This window comes from Pan paniscus, chromosome 9 (genome assembly GCF_029289425.2).
Source record: "Pan paniscus chromosome 9, NHGRI_mPanPan1-v2.0_pri, whole genome shotgun sequence".
Taxonomy (NCBI): Eukaryota; Metazoa; Chordata; class Mammalia; order Primates; family Hominidae; genus Pan; species Pan paniscus.
The window spans coordinates 92017957-92044560 of NC_073258.2; the positions used below are offsets into that span (position 1 = coordinate 92017957).

General features: G+C 35.3%; 1 long non-coding RNA gene across 1 annotated transcript in view; it reads left to right on the top strand.

Annotated features, from left to right (window-relative positions):
• Positions 1–26604, top strand: part of LOC130540606 (uncharacterized) — a 71280-nt gene that overhangs the window by 3151 nt on the left and 41525 nt on the right. The window contains exons 2-3 of the long non-coding RNA XR_008954602.2: positions 5643–5786; positions 6034–6235. This is a non-coding gene — a long non-coding RNA (uncharacterized LOC130540606). The remainder of the gene's footprint in view (positions 1–5642; positions 5787–6033; positions 6236–26604) is intronic.

The window sequence follows — 26604 nt, forward strand, 5'->3', positions numbered from 1 at the left end:
AATTTTCTTCATTTTTGTGTTAATATTATTGAAAAATATTAATTTTGTCTGCTAATTACTTTAAAACAATCTGTTTTCATATGTACTATAAATTGAGTTTTATGTTTATATTTCTTGAATTTAAAATTTATTAAGTTTTTCAATTTCATTGATTATAGTAAAAAATAAATAATATTTTAAGTGAAATAATAAAAGTTATACAGGTATTTGGGAAATAGAGCAAATAAATGCAAAAATATCCTTGTGATACAATATCACAAACTATACTTTTTTTAAAAAGTCTAGGATGGTAAAGTCTAAGAAGAAGTCTAAGAAGAAAGTTTAAGAAGACAGATTGTAAAGATAGATTTAGGTTTGAATTTCAGCATTGTTACTTACAAGCAGTGTGACACTGGATAAATCAACTAACCTTTTTAAGCTTTGGCGTTTTCATCTGTAAATGAAGATGATAGAACCCATGTTTACAGGATTTTTGCAAGATTAAAGCAAGAAACAGTATTTGAAAAGCTTAGCAGAAGTGCAGAGAGCATAAAGAATATACAATAAAAGGTAGCAATTTTTATTAAATTCTGTTAGTGCATGAGGACTCAGTAAATGAATCTAGGAAGAAAGGGAATAACATTTACTGAGAGCCTACTAACATAGATGCTTCACACATTGTTTTATTATTATTATTATTATACTTTAGTTTTAGGGTACATGTGCACAAGGTGCAGGTTTGTTACATATGTATACATGTGCCATGTTGGTGTGCTGCACCCGTTAACTCGTCATTTAGCATTAGGTATATCTCCTAATGCTATCCCTCCCCACTCCCCCCACCAGACATTTATGAAGCCAAAAAACACATGAAAAAATGCTCATCATCACTGGCCATCGGAGAAATGCAAATCAAAACCACAATGAGATACCATCTCATACCAGTTAGAATGGCAATCATTAAAAAGTCAGGAAACAACAAGTGCTGGATAGGACGTGGAGAAATAGGAACACTTTTACACTGTTGGTGGGACTGTAAACTAGTTCAACCATTGTGGAAGACAGTGTGGCAATTCCTCAGGGATCTAGAACTAGAAATGCCATTTGACCCAGCCATCCCATTACTGGGTATATACCCAAAGGATTATAAATCATGCTGCTATAAAGACACATGCACACGTATGTTTATTGTGGCCCTATTCACAATAGCAAAGACTTGGAACCAACCCAAATGTCCAACAATGATAGACTGGATTAAGAAAATATGGCACATATACACCATAGAATACTATGCAGCCGTAAAAAATGATGAGTTCATGTCCTTTGTAGGGACATGGATGAAGCTGGAAACCATCATTCTCAGCAAACTATCGCAAGGACAAAAAACCAAACACCGCATGTTCTCACTCATAGGTGGGAAATGAACAATGAGAACACATGGACACAGGAAGGGGAACATCACACACACATTGTTTAATTTATCCCCACAACAACCCTATGCAAAAGGAATAATTACTAACTCTGTTTAATAAATGAGAAAACCAAGTTCAGATAGATAAATACCTCATCCACTGAGTGTGCTTGACTTGAAAATTCGTTCTTTTTCCACAATTACTCCATGCCGAGCAGCTCCAAAACACCAGCCATCTTTGTGCACAGTTCTTAGAGTGAAACTGCAGGTGTGTTTACCTGTCCATTGTGCAGGGCAAGTGATAGCAGTATGGGTGAATATGTTACAACTTTCTGTTTCCTATTTCAGAAAGCTCTCTGTCCCATTAATTTTAGGAGAAATATAATTCTAAAATCTACTTCTCAAATGAAATAAAAAAGGATATAGGTCCTCTTCAAGGCCCATCAGACAGAAGGCAGGTACATGGCCTAAACACCGACAGTTTTAGGATTTTATGTCTTGAGGTAGGGGTGCACATTGTAGGTTTAAAGTTGGTTAATTATCTCAGAGGCAGCAATAGTGGCTGCAGACAGACCAAGTTCATTAGCTGTGAAACAATCTTCATGTTCCCCACTTGCTAATTTTTGTCCTTTCAATGTTCTCCTGTACCCCTGCCTCCTGTTGATTCTGTGTTCACCCTTTCATAACCACCCTCTCTCTTAGCCAGTTTCTTTCTGTTGCTTGCAATTAAGAGACCTAATTCTCCCATACTACTATCACTCATCTATTTCTATTTATCTTTCTATTCCTAGAGTGTCAGTACAGAATAGGGTTAAAGACCACAAAGTATGGAGCCAAATTCCAAGGGTTCAAATCCCACATTCACTGATTTCTTTATTACTAATTTCCTTATTGGTATTGACCTCCTAGGGTTGTTAACAAAAATTAAAGCAGTTATTATTTGTAAGGTTTTTAAAACCACATCTAGCACATAATATGCTTTATATATAAATTTACTACTATAATTTATGTTCTTATAGTGAAGAACTTCTAACAGTAAAATTGTAAATCCAAAGAAACTTGTTCATTATTCATTCTTCTGTCTCCCATTTGCTTCTTCCAAAATTCCAGACACTTCCCAGATAGAGAAAGCACAATTGAAGGCTAAGCACCTGTCTTGCTGAATGATTTATAGGAGGGCAGTGCACCAATCTCACAAATGTGGAATTGCTTTTTGGCAGTGACTCAGTCTTACTTGACAATTACATAGTTGAAATAGCATGAATTTGGTACCTCCCCCTACACCATTAGAGCAACATGTACTTTGTACTGCTTATTTGGACATAATTGTAGTAAGCCTTGCTTTCACGAACAAACCTGCCTGATGTCTGTAATTCTTGCTTTGTAGGGCTTCCAGCAGATCATCTCCATCACAGGCAGATTGTTCTGTGCAGGAACATTCAGTGGATTCCACAGCTGTGCAAAAATTAAGTTTGTACCCTGCTCTATGCACTGACTGTCAAGAAAAAGAACAGTCTGACTTTTCCATGACCTTGTTTGGCTTTAAAGTTCCCAGACAGAGGGTTACTCAGTACTGTGTTTGTGACTTCAGCCTTGAGCCAGATATGTTGTGCCTGTGGGGTGGGCACTGCTGTGTTTTGGGTCACCAGGCCAGCTGTAGCATTGACTTCAAAATCTTCAGAGCATGAATCCTATTTTCTTCCTTTTTCATTCTTTTATAGCTCAGCTTCTACCACCACCTGCTCACTGTAAACAGTGATTTCCCTTGCTTTTATTTGCCTGCTGGCCGATATGTATAGCCTTGACTAGTTTTCTTTTGGATCAGACTTTCCCTTATCTACTATGTTGCTGTTTTATTATTTATTGCCAGAAGTGTTCTGTCCAGATGTGCTTTGCAGATGAAAATATATCACATGAAAAATAGCATGTTCTAGTCATTCTTTTCAAATAATCATGATCTTTGTTTATAAGGATCTTCCCTGAAACTCCCAAATCACATCTGTGGAGTTCTTAAGCTAGATTTTAAGTAACAATGAACAGAGAGAGAAGCAAAAAAGATGAACGGAGATACATTTCTTGTATCAAACAAGCAGAGCTGAGTCATCAATTAAAGCACCCAGTAAAGTGCACAGCACAAAAAAGCATTGCAGTAAATATTTGCTGAAAGAAACAATGACAAAGGCTGCGGCTTCTTCTCAGAAACACATTAGAGGGTGGTAGAGTCTAAGGCATTCTAGTGTTTATTGTCTTAAATCATATGTTTTAAATATCGTATGATAATTGCCAGTAATAATAGATACAAGATGCTAATTGCATAAAAATAACCGTTGAGGCTGAACAAAGCAAATGGTAGATGTTTACAATATTTATGAACAATAGTCTCTGTCTTTATGCTAGAATAAGATTGAAAAGGGAAAGGAAAATTGCAAGGTGAAGTATCATTTGGCTACAAGAAAGTCATTTATCATTTTAATTGAGAATTTAGATTGTCAAACTCAATAAATGAAATGGTCAATTGATATAACTCCCATCTCTGATGCATAGCGTCAATATGTAGTGCCTAATTAGGTATTCTCAATGAAATTATTTCTATAAAGTGTATTTTATAGAATGCACAGTGAAATTTTTGAAGCCTCCGTGGATTATTTCAGATTATCCTTGGACTTCTTGTTGCAAGTCAAATTTCCAAGGAAGAATCATGAAATGCTGAATGCTTTAGCAAAATGAACTTTGCCCCATGAAAGATGGTGTTACGTATGCTATAATTCTTACAGAGATACCGCATTTGAGAGCATTTCAGGAGATAATGAAGAAAGTATGCCTTGGGATACAACATTTATTCCTTTTCCAGTAGTGACCTTTATAGTGTATTTTAGGCATGACCACTGCCTTTTGATACTGCTCGGTGTTGCATACAGATACCTTTCCCTGCACCGTATTCTGAACAGGGAGATGTAAGGAATATTCAATGTTAGCTCATAAACATGGACTATATGGTGTAAAACATGGTGGAATAAATTACTGGTGATCATGGTCACTTTTATTTTTGAAGAGGCTTTTGTATAGATTTGTTAATTCTACTGAGTATAAATTCAAGTGTCATACATAAGACTGGTTTATCTTCCAATAACTGGTTTTATATTTTAAACAGTGCCCTTTTAAAATATGGATTTTTACCCTCAAACTCCAAATTACTCTAATACCTAAGTAGGAGAAAAAAGTGTTAAGAAAGTAACAGAAAAATCTATGTAATATATTCTCATTAACTGTATAATATGAATTCAATTTCATATCTTAAAGCAATTCATTTAAGGCATGAATACATTCAGGATACAAAGTTCCACTTATGAACCTAATGAATTTTAGTGACTGTATGTCCTTGTAAATAAAATCTCAATAAAAGCTAGCATAAACTTTGCTATTCTTTGGTATAGATCATTAATATCTAATGACAATAAGGTCAAAGTTGAAGGCTTAGGCATTATTACAAGTCAAATTCCAAGGCAAATTATTTATTTGATGACGTATGGTCCAACTTAAAATTCAACGGTCACTGAGGATTTCAGGGCAAAATTGTCATTCAGAATATGCAAATTACATGTAAGTCAAATGATTTCACATCTGTATCCCCTTTCAAAAAATATCTTATTGAAGCAAATATTATGGATTCTTTACTAGTATTAATCAAAGATAGTATGGAATTTGTAAAATGCAATTATAATATTGTCATTATGATTAGATTCTGTATATTTTGAGGGCCAGATAAATTAGCATGCTCATATAAATGTGACATTTTATTATACAGAGAATAAAGTATGAAAGCAGGGTGATGAATTTTAAAAGGTTAAAATATCTGAATTCAGATAAAGATGGTGTTGTATCACAGATCAGGTTGATCATTGTGAGCTAGGCATTCACTTTGAAACCTTGATCTATATTTGTAAAATAGTTAATATAGTATTTCCTACAAGAGAGTGTTGTCAGAATTAAATAAGGCAGTATTATATTTCTTATAATGAAGTCCAAGTGATTAAGTTTCCATAAAGTAAGATATTGATATCTTTTATTAGTAAAAATGTTAAGTCCTTTTTACCCCTTATACTACCCAAATAAGTTTAAATAACCTCTAAAGTTCCCTTGGATTAAATAAAATCTTATTTTACAAAAAGAGTAAGTAATCTGATAAGTTCCAGCTAAATAAAATTCTAAGGTAGTCTTTACTTTCACTTGTAAAATGTTTTTCTATATACAGGTCTCCAACTCAGGCAAATATAGTCTCTGCAAAGTGGAACTCAAAATATTAATGAGTCATTGCAAGAAAGAATACAGTGTAAAGGAAATTTGGATGGGACTGCAAGTAAAATCAATGAAGTCTATCCAAATGTAGATCCTGGAGGTAATGGTATAGCTATCATACTTAATCATTTTAATATATCTTTATTGACTCATTGGTCTGTGTTTATTCTGTACTACATTTCTGCCAGAAAGTCCATATTTTTTTCAGACCACATAATTATTCTAATATGTTTAAGTATGAAGAGTTATTTCTTTGTGCTATATTAGCTTGGGACCTAAACTGAATAATGAAGAAAGTGCTAATGCAAGCAAAATCCAAAATAAAAATATCTCTTTCACTGTTACAGGAATACAATCTGTGTCTCTTACATCAAGAAAGACTTAGTAAAGTACTCTCCAAGAATACCATTTTGTACCAAGTTCAAACTGGAGGATCACAAGTCTTTACATGTGACTTAGGAAACAGGAAGAAGCAACCAAACCAATCTAAGTGAGACTTCATTAAGGAACCCCAATTTCATTATGTTATGAGCCCTGATTTAGTCACTGGTGAGTTTTATAGAACTCAGCTGTATTGTTACTTATGTAATCTATTTTCATTAAATTAACACATCTTTCAGATAATATGGGGAAGCATAAAACAGAGTCCTTATTCTCAAAGAGTTATAATTTAGTTGGATAATAAGCACAGTTAGGAAACATCAAGCCAAATTTATTAGATTAAAAAATAAAATGGGAAAAATGATATTGCAGTTCAGTGGTTAATCATATCATGAAGTCATTTATGAGTTCAAAAAAATTTGAAAGCCTAAACTGTGACAGGGAGTTAGTACAATAAAAAAGCCAGCTGAGTGAGAATATTTAGCTATAGAAACAGATATTTTATACAGACTGGAAGTACATTCTCTGCTATATTGAGATATAAGACATATCTACATATGATGTTTGAACTTTAAAAAAAGCATAAAATAGGAAGCATTCATAGAATAAATTCAGTTAAAAAATGGAAAAGAGATGGTAAGATAACGGCAATACTAGCTTCAGTATATTGAATGACTATATTAATAACTAATGTTTATTGAGTATTCACCATGTACCAGGCATTATTCTCAGCACTTTCATATGAATTTATTTAATCCATGTATAATTTTAAAGTAGATATTGTTTTTAACCCAAATTTAATCATTGGGAAAATTAAGATATAAACATTTGAATAAGTTCCTTAACTCAAATAGCTCATAAGTTGTAAAATTGGGATTTGAATTCAGCAAATTGGACATCAGGGCTCCGAGTCACCTCCACCAGGTATAGTGATTTCCTCGCAAGTGAACACAAGACTTAATAAAGGTTATCAGACTCAATGCACTTTAAACTACAAGTGGAAAATACTGTCTCATTTATTTATGTTTACTACCTTTTGTTGATTAATTCATAGACTCTTCCATGTTCTCACAACAATGACAACAGCCCATATCTCAAATTGGTTGTAAAATGTGGTGCTAAACCTTGTATTATTTCAGATGATCTGTATTTATAAGAAATTATTATAGTAAAACTGGAAGAAGTTGAGAGAAGGATGCTGCTGCCAGAGAATATAGAGCAAGGGAGGAGGTAAAAGATTCAGAAAAAAAAAAAAAGACAGAAATACTTTAAATGTGAAATTACCAGAGCATAATTAGTGCTAGAATCTTTAAAAATATAACAGTAAGCACTATACCTAATTTTACTTTTCGGTCAATAATTATGATCTATTCTAATCTATGGAAACTATTACATATTTACATGCATATGCATCTATGTAATTGTGAATTGAATAAAAAGGCTTTTCTACTAATCTCTTTTTCTTCTACAGTCACCTCATCATATCATGAGAAAAATAGGAATGTTACACCTGATGCTATTTCAGTGATAGTACCCCAAAAGAGGGCACTTAGGGAAATAACTCCAAGTCAACAGAAATATATAGCATATAATCAGAGTGCTGGAAGGCTTAAGGTTCACTTATTCTGTCAAGATTTCAGGCATTCCTGGTTAAGGGTTTGGTCTCTCTTTTAAGCCACATTGTTGCAGATCTTTCCAGGGGATTGACACTGCCACTTACAGACTTTGCAGAAAGTGTTCCAATAAACACCATTTGGTATATATAATAGATAGCCTTTTCTTGTCACTAAACACCACCTTCAATTACTTCTCTGTTGTCTTTAAAGGCTTGTTTGCCCTCCCTTCCATCACTAATTAAGAGCTTAAGAGTAAAGTAGACAGAAAGAGTTGTAAGAGATGTTTTCTTTTTTGATAACAACATATTCTTCTTCAATGTCATATTGTTTATTAGAATCTGAAGTTCATGATGGAAGAAAGCTTACAATTAACTATGACCCACCTACAATTTACTTAGAAAACATGTTTAAACCTATGTTTCCAGAGTCATGCAAAGTGGTTAATGGAGCATATGCATGGATAACCAATGTAGCAGTGCTTTGAAATTCTTAAAGATGATTGGAAATATAGTAGGGAGAATAAATCAAAGTTTATAATAACACATAATGTTTTTATAGAAGCATTAAAATATAGCAGGTGTACTGCAAAATATATTTGCTATAAGCATATGTCAGAAATTAGACAACAGAAGATGAAAGGGTTTGATTTTCTGAACTGACAATCAGTAAAAAAAGACTAGGGGAGTTTGAATTCTAATATGTCAGCATGAGAAACTCCATAAACCCATTCAGTTTCAGTGGTCTTAATATTTCCTGCTTGCTGGCTCTAAAGAGCCTGGGCAATCTGGACGAGGAAGATTGCATAGCACAGTGCAACAGCTTTACTAAGAAACAGTCAGACTGCTTCCTTAAACAGGTCCCTGATCATGTGTCTTCTGAATAGGTGAGACCTCCCAAAAAGGGTTGCCAGAAACCTCATACAGGAGAGTTGTGGATGGTATCAGATAAGTGTGCCTCTGGCATGAAGTTTCTGGAGGAAGGAGCAGGCAGCAATCTGCTGTTCCACAGCCTCCACTTGTGATACCCACATGAACAGGGTCTGGAGTGGACCCTCAGCAAACTGCAGCAGACCTGCAGAAGAGGGGCCTGACTGTTAGAAGAAAAACAAACAGAAAGCAGAAACAACAACATCAACAATAAAGACCCCACAAAAACCCCATCCAAAGGTCAAGTCAACAGCCTCAAAGATCAAAGGTAGATAAATCCACAAAGATGAGAAAAAAACAATACAAAAACACTAAAAATTCCAAAAGCAAGGATGTCTCTTCTCCTCCAAATGATTGCTACACTTCTCCAGCAAGGGCTCAGAATGGTACTGAAATTGAGATGGATGAAATGTCAGAAGTAGGCTTCAGAAAGTGGGTAATAACAAACTTCACTGAGCTTAAGGATTATGTTCTAACCCAACTCAAAAAAGCTAAGAACCATGATAAAAGATTACAGGAGCTGATAACTAGAATAATCAGTTTTGAGAGAAACCTAAACACCCCAATGGAGCTGAAAAACACAGCACAAGAACTTCACAATGCAAACACAACTATCAATAGCCATATCAAGCAAATGAGATAAGGCAGGCAGACAAGATTAGAGAAAAAAAGAACAAAAAGGAATGAACAAAACCTCCAAGAACTAAGGGACTATGTAAAAAGACTGGATCTACGACTGATTGGAATACCTGAAAGAGATAAGGAGAATGGAACCAAGTTGTAAAACACACTTCAGGATATCATCCAGGAGAACTTCTCCAAACTAGCAAGACAGACGAACATTCAAGTTCAGGATATCCAGAGAACCCCAATAGGATACTCCATGAGAAGATCTACCCCAAGACATATAATTATCAGATTCTCCAAGGTCAAAATGAAGGAAAAAATGTTAAGTCAGACAGAAAAGCCAGGTCACCTACAAAGAAAAGCACATCAGACTAACAGCAGACTTCTCAACGGAGACCCTACAAGCCAGAAGAGATTGGGGGCCAATATTTAACATACTTAAAAAAAAAGAATTTCCAACCCAGAATTTCCTATCTGGCCAAACTAAGCTTCATAAACAAAGAAGAAATAAAATCCTTCTCAGGCAAGAAAATGCTGAGGGATTTCATCATCACTAGGCCTGCCTTGTAAGTGCTCCTGAAGGAAGCAGTAAACATGGAAAGGAAAAACCATTACCAACCAATACAAAAAGACACTGAAGTACACAGACTAATGAGACTATGAAGCAACTACATTAACAAGTCTGAAAAATTAACCAGCTAGCATCATGACAACAAAATCAAATTCACACATAAGAATATTAACACTAAATGTAAATAGGCTAAATGTCCCAATTAAAAGACAAAATGACAAGCTGGATAAAAAGACAAGACCAGCCGGGCACAGTGGCTCATACCTGTAATACCAGCACTTTGGGAGGCCAAGGCAGGTGGATCACGAGGTCAGGAGCTTGAGACCAGCCTGGCCAATATGGTGAAATCCCATCTCTACTAAAAATACAAAAATTAGCCAGGCATGGTGGCATGTGCCTGTAGTCCCAGCTACACCGGAAGCTGAGGCAGGAGAATCACTTGAACCCAGGAGGCAGAGATTGCAGTGAGCAAAAATCATGCCACTGCACTCCCGCCTGAGCAACAGAGGGAGACTTCTTCTCAAAAACAAACAAACAAAAAAAGGACCCATTATTGTGCTGTATTCAAGAGACATATCGTATATGCAAAGACACACATAAGCTCAAAATAAAGGGATGGAGGAAACTTTACAAAGCAAATGGAAAGCAGAAAAAAGCAGGGGTTGAAATCCTATTTTCTGACAAAATAGACTTTAAGCCAACAAAGATCAAAATGACAAAGAAGGGCATTATATAATGGTAAAGGGATCAATTCAACAAGAAGAGTTCACTATCCTACATATATATTCACCCAATACAGGAACACCAAGATCCGTAAAACAAGTTCTTAAAGACCTAGAAATAGACTTAGACTCCCACACAATAATAGTGGGAGATTTTAATATCACACTGTCAGTATTAGACAGATCATTGAGGCAGAAATTTAACAAAGATATTCAGGACTTGAACTCAGCTCTGGACCTGATAGATATCTACAGGACTCTCCACCCCAAAACAAGAGAATATACATTTTTCTTGGGGCCACATGGCACTTACTGCAAAACTGATCACATAATTGGAAGTAAAACATGCCTCATCAAATGCAAAAGAACTGAAATCGTGTCAGTCTTCTCAGACCACAGCACAATCAAATTAGAACTCAAGATGAAAAATCCACTCAAAACCACACAACTACATGGAAATTGAACAACCTGCTCCTGAATGACTTCTGGGTAAATAATGAAATCGAGGCAGAAATCAAGACATTCTTTGAAACCAATGAGAACAATGAGACAATGTACCACAGTCTCTGGGACGCAGCTAAAGCAGTGTTAAGAGGGAGCTTTATAGCACTAAATGCCAGCTTCAAAAAGCTAGAAAGGTCTCAAATCAACACCCTAACATCACAACTAAAAAAACTAGAGAACCAGGAACAAACAAACCCCACAGCTAGCAGAAGACAAGAAATAACCAAGCACAGAGTGGAAATGAAGGAGATAGAGACATGAAAAACCCTTCTAAAAATCAACAAATCTGGGAGATGGTTTTTGGAAAAAAATCAATAAAATAGATATAAAGCTATCTATCTATCTGTTGTCTTAGTTTATTTTTGTTGCTATAACAAATTGACACATTCTTGGGAATTTATAAAAAATAGAAATTTATGTATCACAGTTCTGGGTGCTGTGAAATTCAAGATCAAGATGCTAGCAGATTTGGTATCTGGTGAGAGGCCCGTCTCTGCTTCCAAGATGATTCCTTTTTGCTACATCCACCAGGGGGAACAAATGCTGTGCCTTCACAAAATGAAAGGGCAAATGAAGGCTTAAGCTAGTTTTCAAATTGTAGTAGACATGCCACTTTAATTTTTTTTTTTTACAAATTTCAGCTTATTCTATGCTTTTCTAAATCATGCATCTTTTCTCCTCTCTTCACTTAATTATTCTTTCAGCCTTATAGCTTATACCACCTCTGTGTTATTTAAATTATCTGTAATGTTCACAAGATACTTTCGGAAGAAAATAAAGCTGTCTGATAATGTATTTCCCACTTCCTTTGTTAAAAAAAAAAAAATCACCCAGAATGTAAATATGTAAATTTGGTAGTTTTACTCTTCCATGCTGTTGGACTTCATCTTCTAGGACACTGAAAAGTATCATTTGATAAATTTTGCCAAAAGCTCATTCTGCTCTCAGTCTTTGAGATTATAAAATTTGAATGAGGTTTTTGTGGTCTTAACCACATTAATAATCAGTTTCATAATGGAGAGCTTTATTTTGTACTGTCTCTGGGGGAAAAACAATTATTTTTATAAAATAATTAACTTTGTTTTGGGGGAGGAATTAAAGCACTTGATGGCTACATGCCACTATTTTACAACACACTGGGGACTAGAGAAGAATGAATTGATGTTCCCCAAAAATCTATTTTTTCAAATGATCATCGGAACATTTCCTTTACATACCTTTCTAATTATTTAAAATCATGACACTTTTAAATTTCATTATCCCCAGAAACAGAAATTCATTCAAATGTCCTCTTAATTATTTACTATTATTACATTTTTTAGGCTTTATTTTCTAGTACAATGATAATGTGATGATATGTTAATTAACCACTTTTAAGCTATTCTTTTTATTTTCATTTTTTGGGAATATAAAAATCATTTCTATGGAAACATTCATGTTTGATAAATATAAACCACCACATGCTAAAGACATTGGAAAATTACATTAAAAGCTATTTAATATCAAATAATATTAAATGATCAATTTCTTTCTTTAAAAAAACCTTTAGAAATGTAAAAATCATTAAGAATACTATGGGATGTATACTAAAATCATAATTAACTTAGCATCTCAAAATTTTGAAATATACTTAAAAATGTTTTCGTCATTGTTTTCCTTTGACATTACTCATCAAACCACTTGCTGACCCTACAGTGAGAAATACTAAGCAATGATATTGTATTAGGTCATTCTTGCATTGCTCTGAAGAAATACCTGACACTGAATATTTTATAAGAAAAGAGATTTAATTGGTTCATGGTTCTGCAGGCTGTACAGGAAGCATAGCTCCATCTGCTTCTGGGGAGGCCTCAAGGCACTTCTGATCATGGCAGAAAGCAAAAGGGGAACAGGAACCTCACATGGGTAGTACAGAAGCAATAGCAAGAGAGTGGGAGGGAAGCTACTACACACTTTTGAACAACCAGATCTCTTATTAACTCAGAGCAAGAGCTCACTTATCACCAAGGAGATGACCCAAGCCATTCAAGAGGGATCCACCCCCACGATCCAAACACCTTCTACCAGTCCCCACCTCCAACACTGGTAGTTACATCTCAATATGAGATTTAGCCAGGGACAAATATCCAAACTGCATCAGATATAGAGAAAAGAATCAACTTGTATATACACAAGGCTCAAACACTAGAAGAAAACAGATAGAATCAAAACCCAGTCTATATATCAGGTAACTAGGCAGTGACAGCTGGATCAGCATACGCACACACAGATGGCAAATATCAGTGTGAGACTCTGAGGAGCCTTGGCAATTTGAAGAGAGATGTTGCCCAAAGGGAATAAGAAAATACAATAGGGCAAATAAGAGAAGCCATTATTTGATTCAGATATCTTCTGTCAGTAATTCTTTTGAGGATCTGGGCCACTTTAATAAAATTTTGTCAGTGTAAAATATTTGACCTTCTTTACTGGGCCACTTATAAAATTTATTTTGTGGGCTCTGCAGACTGGATAAGATTTTTTTGAAAGTTACTGGCCTTTTATCAAGGTTATTTGTGGTGGGTTATAATCTCCTATACTGGAACCTGCTATTTCACTGGTTGTATATGTTCCCAGTCACACATTTTACACAAATAACATTTAAGGGCTTTTAAAGGCAGTGACTCTGACTTTAGCATTAATATGGTTTCCTCCATGAAAATATCTGTAGAGGAACATTAACAAGTGACATTGTTCTGACAAATGTATTTAATTGAAATTATTAAAGTGCAGTTACATTAATGTCTATTCAGCACTTCCAAAAATACATTATGAAAAATAAAAGACCTTAAAAGTCCTTCATTAAATAATATAGAGTCCTTGTAAGATATTATTGATCTCAGATTTGATAAGCTTTGTTCTAGATTTTAAATGATTTAGGATGAATAACATCTGAATAAATTTAGTGTGATTGCCTCAGTCTAACTTCTAGCATCATGTGTAATTGTGATGCATGCTTGCCTGTGCGCATGCCTATGAGAATTTTCATTATTCTATGTAATTTATTATAACATGATTTGATTATACAGCAACTAGTTACACAAGTCATTTAATGCCCTTGAAAATCTGTTGAATGTATACCATTCTGTTTGTAATTTTGTGTAGACTAATCACTGTCTTTAAGTTATATTAACGCTCTAAGCTGGACACCTGTAGTGAACTTGCTAACTGATAAAATTCTAAGGTATACATGGAAAGTAGCACTTATTTGTACTTATTTATGAGTAAAACTGATTTTCACTGAAGGAAATATTACTCAAAATAAATGACAAAACAGTGTAATAGAAATCTCAAAAATACCCTAATTTATGATTATTATTATGCTTCCTGGCTGACAATACAACTAAGATATGGTTTACAATTTTTCTTTCTTAAAAGATGTGTTAGAAGAACAGAAAGATGTGTCATATGTAAAAGGCACACGATCAAGTTACCAGAGGTAGTTAGGGTTGAGCAACGCAACAGAAGAAACCGTATCAGCAAACACAAAGCTAGGTCTTAAATAGAAAAGTAGGATGAACCTGTAGGAGAGACAACATTTTACCTATATCTTCGAGGTGTTTCGGCTGGATCTGATAATTAAATTGACAAGAGAAAGATGAACAGGAAAAAAGCCTACAAATTTATTTAAAGTAAATTTTATGTGACATAGCGGTCTTCCTCAAGTAAATGAAGAACCAAAGATGCAGTTAGAGTTGAAAGCTTATCTACTGAATTGGAGAAATAGTAGTAAACTATGAAAATGTGACAAGGCAAAAGGGATTTGGCTAAGATAATTAATTGGGTATAGATGTGGCAAGAAAGATAAGGCTTAATTTAACAAGGTTTATACAGATTTCTCTCAGCCCCAACTTTATGTCCTGGAAGATGAGAATGATACTAGAATGATACTTTCCTTCTGGTAGAAAGAAGACATTTTCATATGGGAATTTTATCTCCTGCTTTTAAGAAATAGCTCAAAGGTCACAGTGATCTTCTTGTACCTGCTGGTTTTTAAGTACCTTTAACTCAAAATAGTCCATATTCCAGACTGGCATATGATGGGGTGACATATGTTTAATTCTTTCAGATTCTTTTCTTTTAATATATAATAGAAAGAAAAGGGGAGTCCATGGTAGTGCCATCCTGTTACTCCTAATAAAATATATCTACTTTCTTTTATTCTAGAGATTTTCATTCTCAGGACTGGCATTCTTAGGATTCTGCTATTCAATCTATTTTAATTTTATCTTTTATGTTTGATATCTTCTACAATGCTGACCATTCTTTTTAAATAATCTTTATATATTTGTCTCTTAATCGTAACTCCTAACCCAAGTGAGAAACTTATTACCACAATCAATCACCATTCAATACAAAACCTAGTACAGAACTAATGTACAGCACTCACATTTGGAGTCATCTCAAAGATTAGAAACTTTCATTTCTTTTCTAACCTCTAGATGGATGCCGTTGGTTAGAGTGATCCATAGGCCAATAAGCTGTGGCCAGTGAACCATAGTTATATGATGCAAAATGAGAACAACTTTTCTTAGGTGTCAACAACTGCAGCCACTTTCTTCAAAAGGAAATTAGGAGTGCAGTAGACACTTAAGAGTCTCTTCAGTCTTTTTCTCTACACAAACAACACTTACCTATAACTGTTCCTCTCCATACTCACACTCTTTCTTGTTTATTCATTCAACAAAATGTATTCAGCGGTGTCTATTTGCCAAGCACTGAGCTGATTGCTGGAGCTATAGTACTAAAGAGTAATGATCCATTCCTTATCCTTATTAAGCTTACATTCTACCTGGAAGAACTGATAAATATATAACTAATAACATAGTAGATTACTGGCTTACAATTATTCTACATTTTATAAAGAAGATATACATAATGTTAGGGTGGTGTATAAAAGAAGGATTATGAGGCATGTGAAAAAAATATTTTTCTATGGAAGAAATTTTTAAGGAGAGTTCTGAAGAGTGAGTAGGGCTTAGGTAGTAACATTTTTTTAACAGAACCAGATAGGAGCAAAAACCCTATATAAACAAGAACAGTTGAAAGAAAGAACTGCTGAAATACATATAAGAAAGAACAGGTGGAATACCAAAATCACGAAAAATAAAAGAGAGATAATAGAGATACAGAGTGCACAAAATGTATGTTTGTGTGCTTTGAACAAAGTTAGCATACAAGGAGCTGAGATGAAAGATGCTAGGTAATCAGAAGCCAGAATGCTTGGAACCATCTAGATCTTGTTAATGTTAACGTTGGATTTCTTTGAAACCAACAGTAAGCCTTGATACAATGTCAAATAGGGAAGAGACTTGAACACATCTATACTTTTTAGAAATCACTATGAGAAAATTAAGCAATCATACATTATTATTACTAATAAACAGTTTGTATTCAAACTGTTGTAATATTTTTTCAGAGATGTTATTTTTGATTATTATCCAACCCAGGAGCAGACATTGCTCTTACTAGCCATATCTTTATATTATCTTTTAATTTGGAACAACTCCTCAGCATTTCTTTCCTTTTTTGCCAATGATATTTTTGAAAAGCATAGACCAGTTATTTTTTAGAATGTCCTTCAATTTGGGTTTGCTCCATGTTTTCTCATGCTTAGATTTAGGCAATCAATTTTTGACAAAATTGATGTTTCCTTCTTGGTGTTTTATGTTAGGAGACACATGGTGGTGGGCTCTCTGGGTATTGGATGATGATGACTATTTGGTTATTTTGTCTATAAATAATTTTGTCTATAAATAAAAATTTTGTCTATAAATAAAAATTATTTGAAACTTAATATATTCTTTTATATTTGTCCAAAGACTTACCATTTAACTCCTTTCTGTAGATCTTTTCATTCTAAGGAATATTGTAATGCTTTCTTTGTAGTGCAGATCTGCTGGTGACTAATTCCCTTAGTTTATGTCAGTTGAAATTATCTTTTTCTTGCTTATGTTTATGAAATATAATAGTACCGGATAGAAAATTCTAGGTTGACAGATTTTTGGATTTATTTTGGCACTTTAAAGATGCTCTTATGTCATGCTCTGGCCTACATGGTTACTGATGAGTCAGCTCTCCTTGTGTCATTATTCCTCTCTACGTATATTGCTTCTCTGGTTGCTTTCTAGGTATTTCTTTTTAACTATAATATATGTGAGTTGTCTTTTATCCTGCATTTTGTTGTATTTATCTTCTTTAAGATTTGCTGAAATTCTTGAACCCCTAAGTGTATATGGGGAGGAAGGAGGAGTGTTTAAATCAAATTCAAGAAAACTTCCCAAATTATTTCTTCAAATATTTGTTCCTGACCTAATATTTTTTCTTTTACTTCAATTACAGCTATGAGTAAGTATAACTACGTACAATATCTAGGGGTTTTTTTCTCCCAATTACTGAGACTCTTTATCTTTTCAATACATGTATCTGCATTTCAGATTGGTAATTTTTATGGAACTGTCTTCAAGTTACCTAGTCCTTTCTTCTGCCATTTCAGATTTTCTGTTAAGCCTAGCTGGCAATCTTTTAAATTTTAGATATTGTACTTTTTAAATCTGAAACTTTATCATTATGTTTTCAAAATATGAGCTAAGTTTTTGTTTCTATTGAATGATTTTCTTTTGATGAGAGGCTACTTTTCTGGTTACTGCAAATAATTGCTATTTTATTTTTTTATCCTGGACAATGCTGTAATACATCCTAGGATGTCTGGAATCTTTCATCTTTATCTGAAGAATGTTGTTTTTGCTGATGCCATCCTCTTAGTGAGCTGTTGACTTGGCTGGACTCAAACTTTATACTCTGTCTCCCTAGATGTTACTTTCTACCAGGCTCCTGGGAGTTTTTCTGTGAATGCACTTTGGGACCATACATGTATTTAGTTGGAGGGTTATCCAAGTATTTAGCTGGAGAATATACATAGCTTATGATGAGGCTGCCCACTCTATGGCTCCTTTCTTTTTGCATTCTGTCTCTTTCTGGATTCTCAAGAAGCCCCAAACTCTGTTGTCTGACTACTTGAGCCACAGTCCCTGATTGATATTAGTTGAATTCTAGCACCCCTGTTTGTCCTAGCACCCCACTTGCTCTTTTGACTTGAGTTCTAGCAAAGAACTTGTTTTAGGGTGTGTTCCAATGTAAAATGTCAATAAACAGATATCTTACTGAGTGCAGGTACTTCTTTCAGTGGTTGGTTGCTTTTGGCTTTTTTCTGCTTTTGAAAGTCTACCATTTTGAAAGTCATTTTTAATATTTTGTTTGTAGTTTTTGTCATACTTATCTGCAAGTAAGTCTGATGCAAGCTGTTCTACAATTACCTGTAGCAGAATTGCAGATTTAAACTTCCACATAATCCCATCTAACTGTGATGTGGTAGATTCAAAGGGGACCAGTAGTGAATACTGAAAGATGTTAGGAGACTACTGAAACAATCAGTAAGAGAAGTGTCAGTAGCTTGGGCTAAAATTGTAGAATACATAATAAGAAGTTGACAGAATTCAAATATGTTTATTACATGTTATTGACAAGATTATTTCCTTCACATACCTAAATGAATTGATTCAGTAAGCATTTGCAGAAATGAAAGGACTAGTCACATTATATAAAGAAAGTCCTAGTTTTTGCAAAGTTTTAATCTTTGAAGGAAATACCATGTTACCTAAGATCTATAACGGTATAAAATTTTAATATGCAACACTGTGTCCTATGTCACTCTAAAACAGAGAAAATAGATCATTGCCAACTCATCTTTAGGATGACATTGATTGTAAGTTACATCCCAACTTTAGAGGTATTAAAACCTGTGGGGAGAAAAATGTCTCCTGGAATCAAGAAAATCCTGCATTTTACAAAATCTATTCTATAAAGGCTAGTGAAGACATTAACTTTTCTTTCTTCCTAACAGAACTTTAGTTTTGTTCCAAAAACTTAAATTATGCATCCCTATGACTCAGGAAAAGCTGATTTTGTTCATTTTATGTTAACTATGATGATTTAATCTCTCTTTCCAGGGATTGAGGCTTAATCTAGTGAATGTAAAACATTTCTCTGGAAACTCCTACTGATTTGGGGAATGGCTTAGACTAAACTGAACCAATAAACTTCAAGGGAGACTAGTTTTTGATTGGAGGAGGAGTGTCATATCAGTTGAATGTGAGCTAGGAATTCTATTCAGTTGTAGCTAGCTAGCCATTTTGCAACCAGAAGGCAAACCCTTCTGAGGATCAAGTAAACACACATAGACAGGTAGAGCACAAAGAATCACAAAGAAATGGAGTCAGTATCCTGACCATACCAATACCTGAAGACCACCAGATTGCTGGGTTTATTGACAGTATGTTTCTTTATTTGTAAGACAGTTTAATTTAGAATTTCAATTATTGGCATCTGAAAGCACCCTAGCACATATGCTTTCGAAGTCAAAACCCAGCACCTCTATGTTCATGAATCACTGGTTTCTGAAATGTTTAACCGATACAGTATCTTTTCTCTTACTTTATCATTTCAGAAATTGAATCTGTCCTTTGCTTTCCTAGTAACTGTACCCAAACCTCATCCTAAATTTGCTGCTGCCACTCTCCTTCATTCTCCAACTAACTTTCTGTGACTGTAGCTGACTTATTGTCTTCCTCTGCTTCTCTGCTCATTGTTGACAGTTAACTACTACATTTCCCTGATCTTTGTCTAGACATTATTGTTCCACTGAAGTTAGTTATTACTTATACACTGACCATATAACATACTAATTATAAAAGAGAAAAAAACAGGTGAAGAATGACAATGTGTTCTCATAGTTCCTTTTCTTTTTCTAGGGCTAGGTCCAGCAATTTAATATTCTTTGTGAGAAGAATGCCTTCAGATAATCTTTTCAGGACCTCAGAAAACATTTATCAATATTAAAACTTCTTTGTCAAAACTCTATTCCCTTTACTTACTCCACAATAGCATTTATTTCTGACTTAATTTCATTATTCACCCAAAAGTCACTCAGAAGCAGGTTATTTAGTTTTTATGTAATTGTATGATTTTGAGTGAATTTCTTACTCTTGATTTTGAATTTGATTGTGCTGTGGTCCAAGAGACTGTTTGTTATGATTTGAATTCTTTTGCATTTGCTGAGGAGTGTTTTCTTCTGATTATGCACTTGACTTTAGAGTAAGTGCCATGTAGCAATGAGAAAAATGTATATTCCCTTGTTTTTGGGTGGAGAATTCTATAGATATCTATGAGGTCCATTTGATTCAGTTCTGGGTTCAAGTCTTAAATATCTTTGTTAATTTTCTCTCTTGATGATTTTTCTAATATTGTCAGTGGGGAGTGAAAGTCTCCCATTATTATTGTGTGAGAGTCTAACTCTGAAGATTTGTAAGAACTTGCCTTATGAATCTTTGTGCTCCTGTATTGGGTGTACCTTCTTTGTCTTTGTTGGTTTAAACTCTATTTTGTCAGAAACTAGGATTGGAAACTCTTCTTTTTTCCTGTTTTTCATTTGCTTGGTAGATTTTCCTCCATCCTTTCGTTTTGAGCCTGTATGTGTCATTCCATGTGAGATAGGTCTCTTGAAGACAGCATACCAATTGGTTTTGGTTCTTTATCCAACTCGCCATTCGGTGTCTTTTATTTGGGGGTATTTAGCCCATTTACATTTAAGGTTAATATTAATATGTGAAAATTTGATCCTGTCATCATGATGTTAGCCGATTATTTTGCACACTTGTTTATGTGGTTGCTTTACAGTGTCACCTGTCTGTGTACTTCATTGTGTTTTTGTTGTGTCTGGTAATGGTCTTGTCTTTTCATTTTAGTGCTTCCTTCAGAAACTCTTGCAAGGCAGGTCTGGTGGTAACAAATTCCCTCAGCATTTGCTTGTGTGAAAGAATCTTATTTCTCCTTCGCTTATAAAGCTTAGTTTGGCCAGATACAAAATTTCAGGTTTGAACTTCCTTTTTAAAATAATATTGAATATTGATACCCCACTCTCTTTGGGGTCATAGGGTTTCAGCAGAGAGGTCCATTGTTAGTCTGATGAGCTTGCCTTTGTAGGTGACTTGGCCTTTATCTCTAGCTGCCTTTATCATTCTTTCATTTTGAACTTGGAGAATATTATAATTATATGTCTTGGGGATGATCTTCTCATGGAGTATTTTACTAGGGTTCTCTGCATTTCCTGAATTTGAATGTTGGCCTCTCTAGCTAGGTTGGAAAAGTTCTAACGGATGATATCCTGGAATATGTTTCCCAAGTTGCTTCCATTCTCCCCATCTCTTTCAAGTACACCAATCAGTCATAGATTCAGCCTCTTTACATAATCCCATGTTTCTCAGAGGTTTTCATTCTTTTTTCTTTGTTCGGTGTCTGCCTGACTTACTTTAGAAAGCCAGTCTTTGAGCACTGATATTCTTTCCTCCACTTGATCTACTCTTCTATTAATACTTTTGTGATTGCATTGTGAAGTTCTTGTAATATGTTTTTCTGTTCTATCAGGTCAGCTACATTATTCTCTATACTGTCTCTTTTGTCTGCCATCTTCTGCAATGTTTTATCATGATTTTTAGCTTCCTTGCATTCCATTACAATGTACTTCTTTATCTCAGTGAATTTTCTTCCTATTCAAATTCTGAATTCTACGTCTGTCATTTCAGCCATCTCAGCCTCAGCCTGGTTCTGAACCCTTGCTGGAGAGATGACATGGTCATATGGAGGAAAGAGGATACTCTGGGCTTTTTGAGTTTTCAGTTTCCTTGAGCTGATTCTTTCTATCCTTAGGGGCTTACCCATCTTCAATCTTTGAGGTTGCTGACCTTTGAATGGGTCTTTTTTTTTTTTTTAAACAGTCTGGCTACTTTTTCACAGGGTTGCTGTGGTATGCTGGGGGTCCACTTGAAGGTGTCACCCTCTGCCTACCCCTTCATCTCCGGGTGGCCTAAAACCTTTGTCAGTCAGAGAACACCAGTGGGGGTAGCCAGAGACCCTGATTGGGAGGCTCCACGCAGTGATGAGGAATGGGGTTGGGGACTCACTTATAAAAACAATTTGGATAGCTTCATCAGGTTTCTGTGCTGTGCTGGGGTACTGTTTTCACCCCCAGTTGGCTTAGACTCTCCAAATCCCGGAGGGTGGAACTGCTAAGTTGCCCAAACAGCAGAGATGGTGGCCCACCCCTCCCTCTGGGATTTCTGCCCAGGGAGTTTTTAAATCTTTGTAGGCCAGAGAACATCTTTGGGGGTGGCTGGAGGCCCAGGTTTGCAGGTTTCTTCCAGTGAGGAGAAATGGGATCAGGGACCTGCTTAAATAAGTGGTGTGGTCATGCTTTCATAGAGCAGCTGTGCTATGCTGGGGTACTGCTCTGCCCCTGGTTGGCCTGGGCTCTCCAGAGCCTGGAGGCTGGAAGAGCTAACTCTACCAAACAGCAAAGATGGTGGCATGCCCCTCTCTCTGGGAGTGCTGTCCCTGGGACTTTTCAAATATCTATCAGCAGGAGAACACCAGCAGAAGTGGCTGGAGGTCCCAGTTGGGAGGTCCTGCCCAGTGAGGAGGAATAGATGTGGGGCCTACTTTAAAGAGCAAGCTAGCCACATTTTGGTAGAGCAGCTATGCTGTGCTGGAGGATCCTTTCCACTCCTGATCGGTTTGGACTCTCCAAAGCCTATAGGCTAGAATGGCTAAGTTGCCCAAACAGTGACTGAGCTCTGTCCCAGGTAGGGGCAACACTGCTACTGGTGGCTGGCTGCAACTCCAAGCCAGTGGGTCGTGTCCTGTGAGACAGACCTATGTCACATGGAAGTGGGGCCTGCAGAACATTGCTGCTTGCCCACCTGGATTCAGCCTCTTTCCTCGGGGTATGTATGGAGGTCTAACCTCCCACTTTGCTGGAGTTGCTATTACCTTTTCTTGGAAGCCCAAAAAGCCAGAGTATCTAAAGCTCCTGGGTCTCTACATGTGCTTGAGCAGCTGCTCTATGTGACTGCATACAGCTCTGTGTGTCAGACTAGAAGCCCTTATGGAGTGGGTTCATGAGGAGATCTTATGACCCAAGGGATGCAAAGGTCCGTGGGAGAAGCGTGGTTTCCCAGGGTCGCACGTTTACCCACTACTTCCTTGGGTGGGGAAGGTTCCCTTGTCTCAGTGTTACTTCCTGGATTCTGATGTTACCTGATCCATGGGTTATACTTTAAAACTACTTTTTCTTAATGGCATACATGTATTATGCAATTTCTTTATGGCAGAGGACATTTAAAAGTTCAGAGTTTTGAAACTCATAATTTTTGTTTATTTCCCTCAAAGCTGTCTCTAATATAAATTATAAGTGGCTATCTTAAAAAATAAAACCCCAAGTATTCTAAGTATTCTGCCTTACTGCTGTGTTGTCTCCTTGCTGAACAATAAAGATAAAAATGCCTTAGCTATTATTGGAATGGGGAGGAGGGGCCACTATGTAATTCAAAGTATAGAAAAATACACATTTATTATTGTAAAAAAGTACTATGTCTTTGTACCAGTTTTTATTCCCAGTTGTTCTTTTTACCCTCAGTATTTCTTCTTGTAGTAAATTTGTAGTAACTTTTATACTCATACATACACACACACACACACACACATCTATATAAAACCATCTATGATTACATTTATCTCCTGAAACCACTACTTTCATCTAGTTATTTAACTGCTTTTTTCTTCCCCATTTTCTAGAAAACAGTCCAAAATCTTTAGTTTGGCATTCAAGTCCTGAGATACATTATCTCAACGTACATTCCTGTCCTAATTTCTCATAAGTTTTCTGTAAATAAATATTTATCTATCTTACAACCACCTATTCACTGTCTTTCTCCATTTATCTAAAAGTTGCTAAACTTGAAAATACCTCTTAAACCCTTTTCTCTGAAAAGAGTTTACATCCACTGAAAGATGATCTCTTTCCACTAGAAACAATGATAATGTTCTCCTGCATCACAACTATATCTCTTAGCTGTAGTTACATCTTGACTATTTCTGTTGCACTATTAATTGTCAATGTTTTCATAGTTTGTAAAGATAAAAATTATCTGAATTGCATGGCCCAGGCCTTCTCTCATCTTATTGTCTACAGCAGTGGTCTCCAGCCTTTTGGCACCAGGGACTGGTTTCATGGAAGACAATTTTTCCAAGGAGGGAAGGCAGAGGGGGTTGTTTCTGGATAAAACTCTTCTATCTCAGATCATCAGGCATTAGTTCTCATAAAGAGCACTTGACCTAGATCCCTTACATGTGAGTTCAAAATAGGGTTCATGCTCCTATGAGAATCAAATGCCACCACTGATCTGACAGGAGGGGGAGCTCAGTTGTAATGCTCCTTTGCCTGCCTCACACCTCCTGCTGTACAGCCCGGTTCCTAACTGGCCACGGACCAGTACCCATCCACAGCCCAGGGGTTGGGGACCCCTGGTCTATAACATCCTTTGCACTGAGTGCCCAGTCAAATAATTGCTGTTTAACAGATTTGTCTGAGTCCTTGGTGAAGTTTACTACAACCTAACTAGAGAAACTTCATTTTTGTTCTTATTATTTTGGCCATTGAGTAAATCCTTTGAGATAAATAATTCCACTTTAAATCTGTGATATTTGAAAATAGAAAAAAGAATTTATAGTCAGTAAAATCATTATTTCATTTGTCATCCCAATGCAATGAAAACACCAAAAATAAGAGAAAAAAGAAAAAATATATATCCATCTCTCAAAATTTCTAAAGAAAAAGACCAGTAAATTTTTACTAGTCATCTATAACTGAGGCCAAAAATATCCGCAAAGGATAAAATGTTTATATTCTGTTTGGAGAGTCTGTTTAATCCCATACATCCTGATAATTACAACAACAACAGCCAAAAGAAAACCAATCTATAACAGCTATTTCAATTCTGAAATTTGTTGTGCTACCAGATCTTCAAGGTTATTAGTAAAATATTAATTGAATTTTATTTATTTATTATTATTATTTTTTTTTTTTTTTTTGAGATGGAGTCTCGCTCTGTCACCCAGGCTGGAGTGCAGTGGCACAATCTCGGCTCACTGCAACCTCCGCCTCCTGGGTTCATGCCATTCTCCTGCCTCAGCCTCCCGAGTTGCTGGGACTACAGACTCCCACCACCACGCCCAGCTATTTTTTGTATTTTTAGTAGAGACGGGGTTTCACTGTGTTGGCCAGGATGGTCTTGGTCTCCTGACCTTGTGATCCACCCATCTCAGCCTCCCAATGTGCTGGGATTACAGGCGTGAGCCACCGCGCCTGGCCTGAATTTTATTTAATAATTCATCATTCATATATTTTATTACATACGCATGGAACAATTTTGTTCTTTTCAGAAATAATGTTAAAGAGTCCAAAGATCAAGCTCTGGAAAAAGTCACATATATTATAACTGTGGAAATTATAAAATACTAATCAAAGCTTTTTCCTATGAGAGATTCAAGTCTAAAGAATTCTCATAAACATTTTTATTTCATATATTAAATTCATAAGTCATAAATATGCAATATATAGTTTCAAAATAATAAAATTAATTTTAACTATGTTAACTAAACACACACAAATAAATGCAAGTTATGTCAATCATTGTAAATTTGCAGCCCTGGGTTTATTATCGTTGAATGTTTTATGATTATTGGCTAGAATATTTATATAAAAAATCATACCTAGCTAATCATTAGAGTAATGTACTTATGCATCATAAAATCAATAGACACAAATGATAGGAGTCAATTTAAATATATTGAATTGGAGGTAATTTAAGTGTATCCAAAAGGAGGTATCTTAATATCTAAATATGTTAAGTCAGAGGTTCTTAAGAATATCCAAAAACATTAACCAATTACTTATTCACTTCCTGACAACTTAAAAACTTCTCATCCTGGCTTCTTTCAAGTCTTCTTTCTTCTCAATGTATGCTACACAACATGTGCTAAAATTCCAGCACATTAGACATGTTCCAAACTTTTCCCACTGCTTTACAGGAAACAAATTCCTTATGTTATGGAATTTAAGATATTCTCTAATATGATCTTTAATGTAAATTCCAGACTTATCACTGCCTTTACCATTGCACAACTCCAAGATGGACTTTTGTGCATTCCTTTTTTTTCCCTACTTCTTTTTTAAGTAGTTCTTTAGCTTCAAACTTAATTCTAACATATAATCAAGTAATATCCCTCTCCTCCTGACTTTGCCTTCAGTAGCGCCTCGAATATACTTAGTGCAGTAATTTTTCATAAAATTAAAGAAGCAATTTATCAAGTTCCCAAAATAAAAATTGTTAAAATTTGTTTGGAATTTTATTAAATTTAAAAGTTGATCTTTTGATGATTAATATCTGTAAAATATTAATTCCTGTTATCCATGATGGTACATGTCCCTATTTGTTTTCTTTAATATCTCATCATAAAATGTTTTATTTCTTCCTGCAGAAGTCTTATAGTTTATTAAATATGTTTTTGGATATTATGTTACTACTGTACAAAATATTTTTTCTTTAATATTCAGCAGTTGGTGTAAAAAATATGCTGTTAC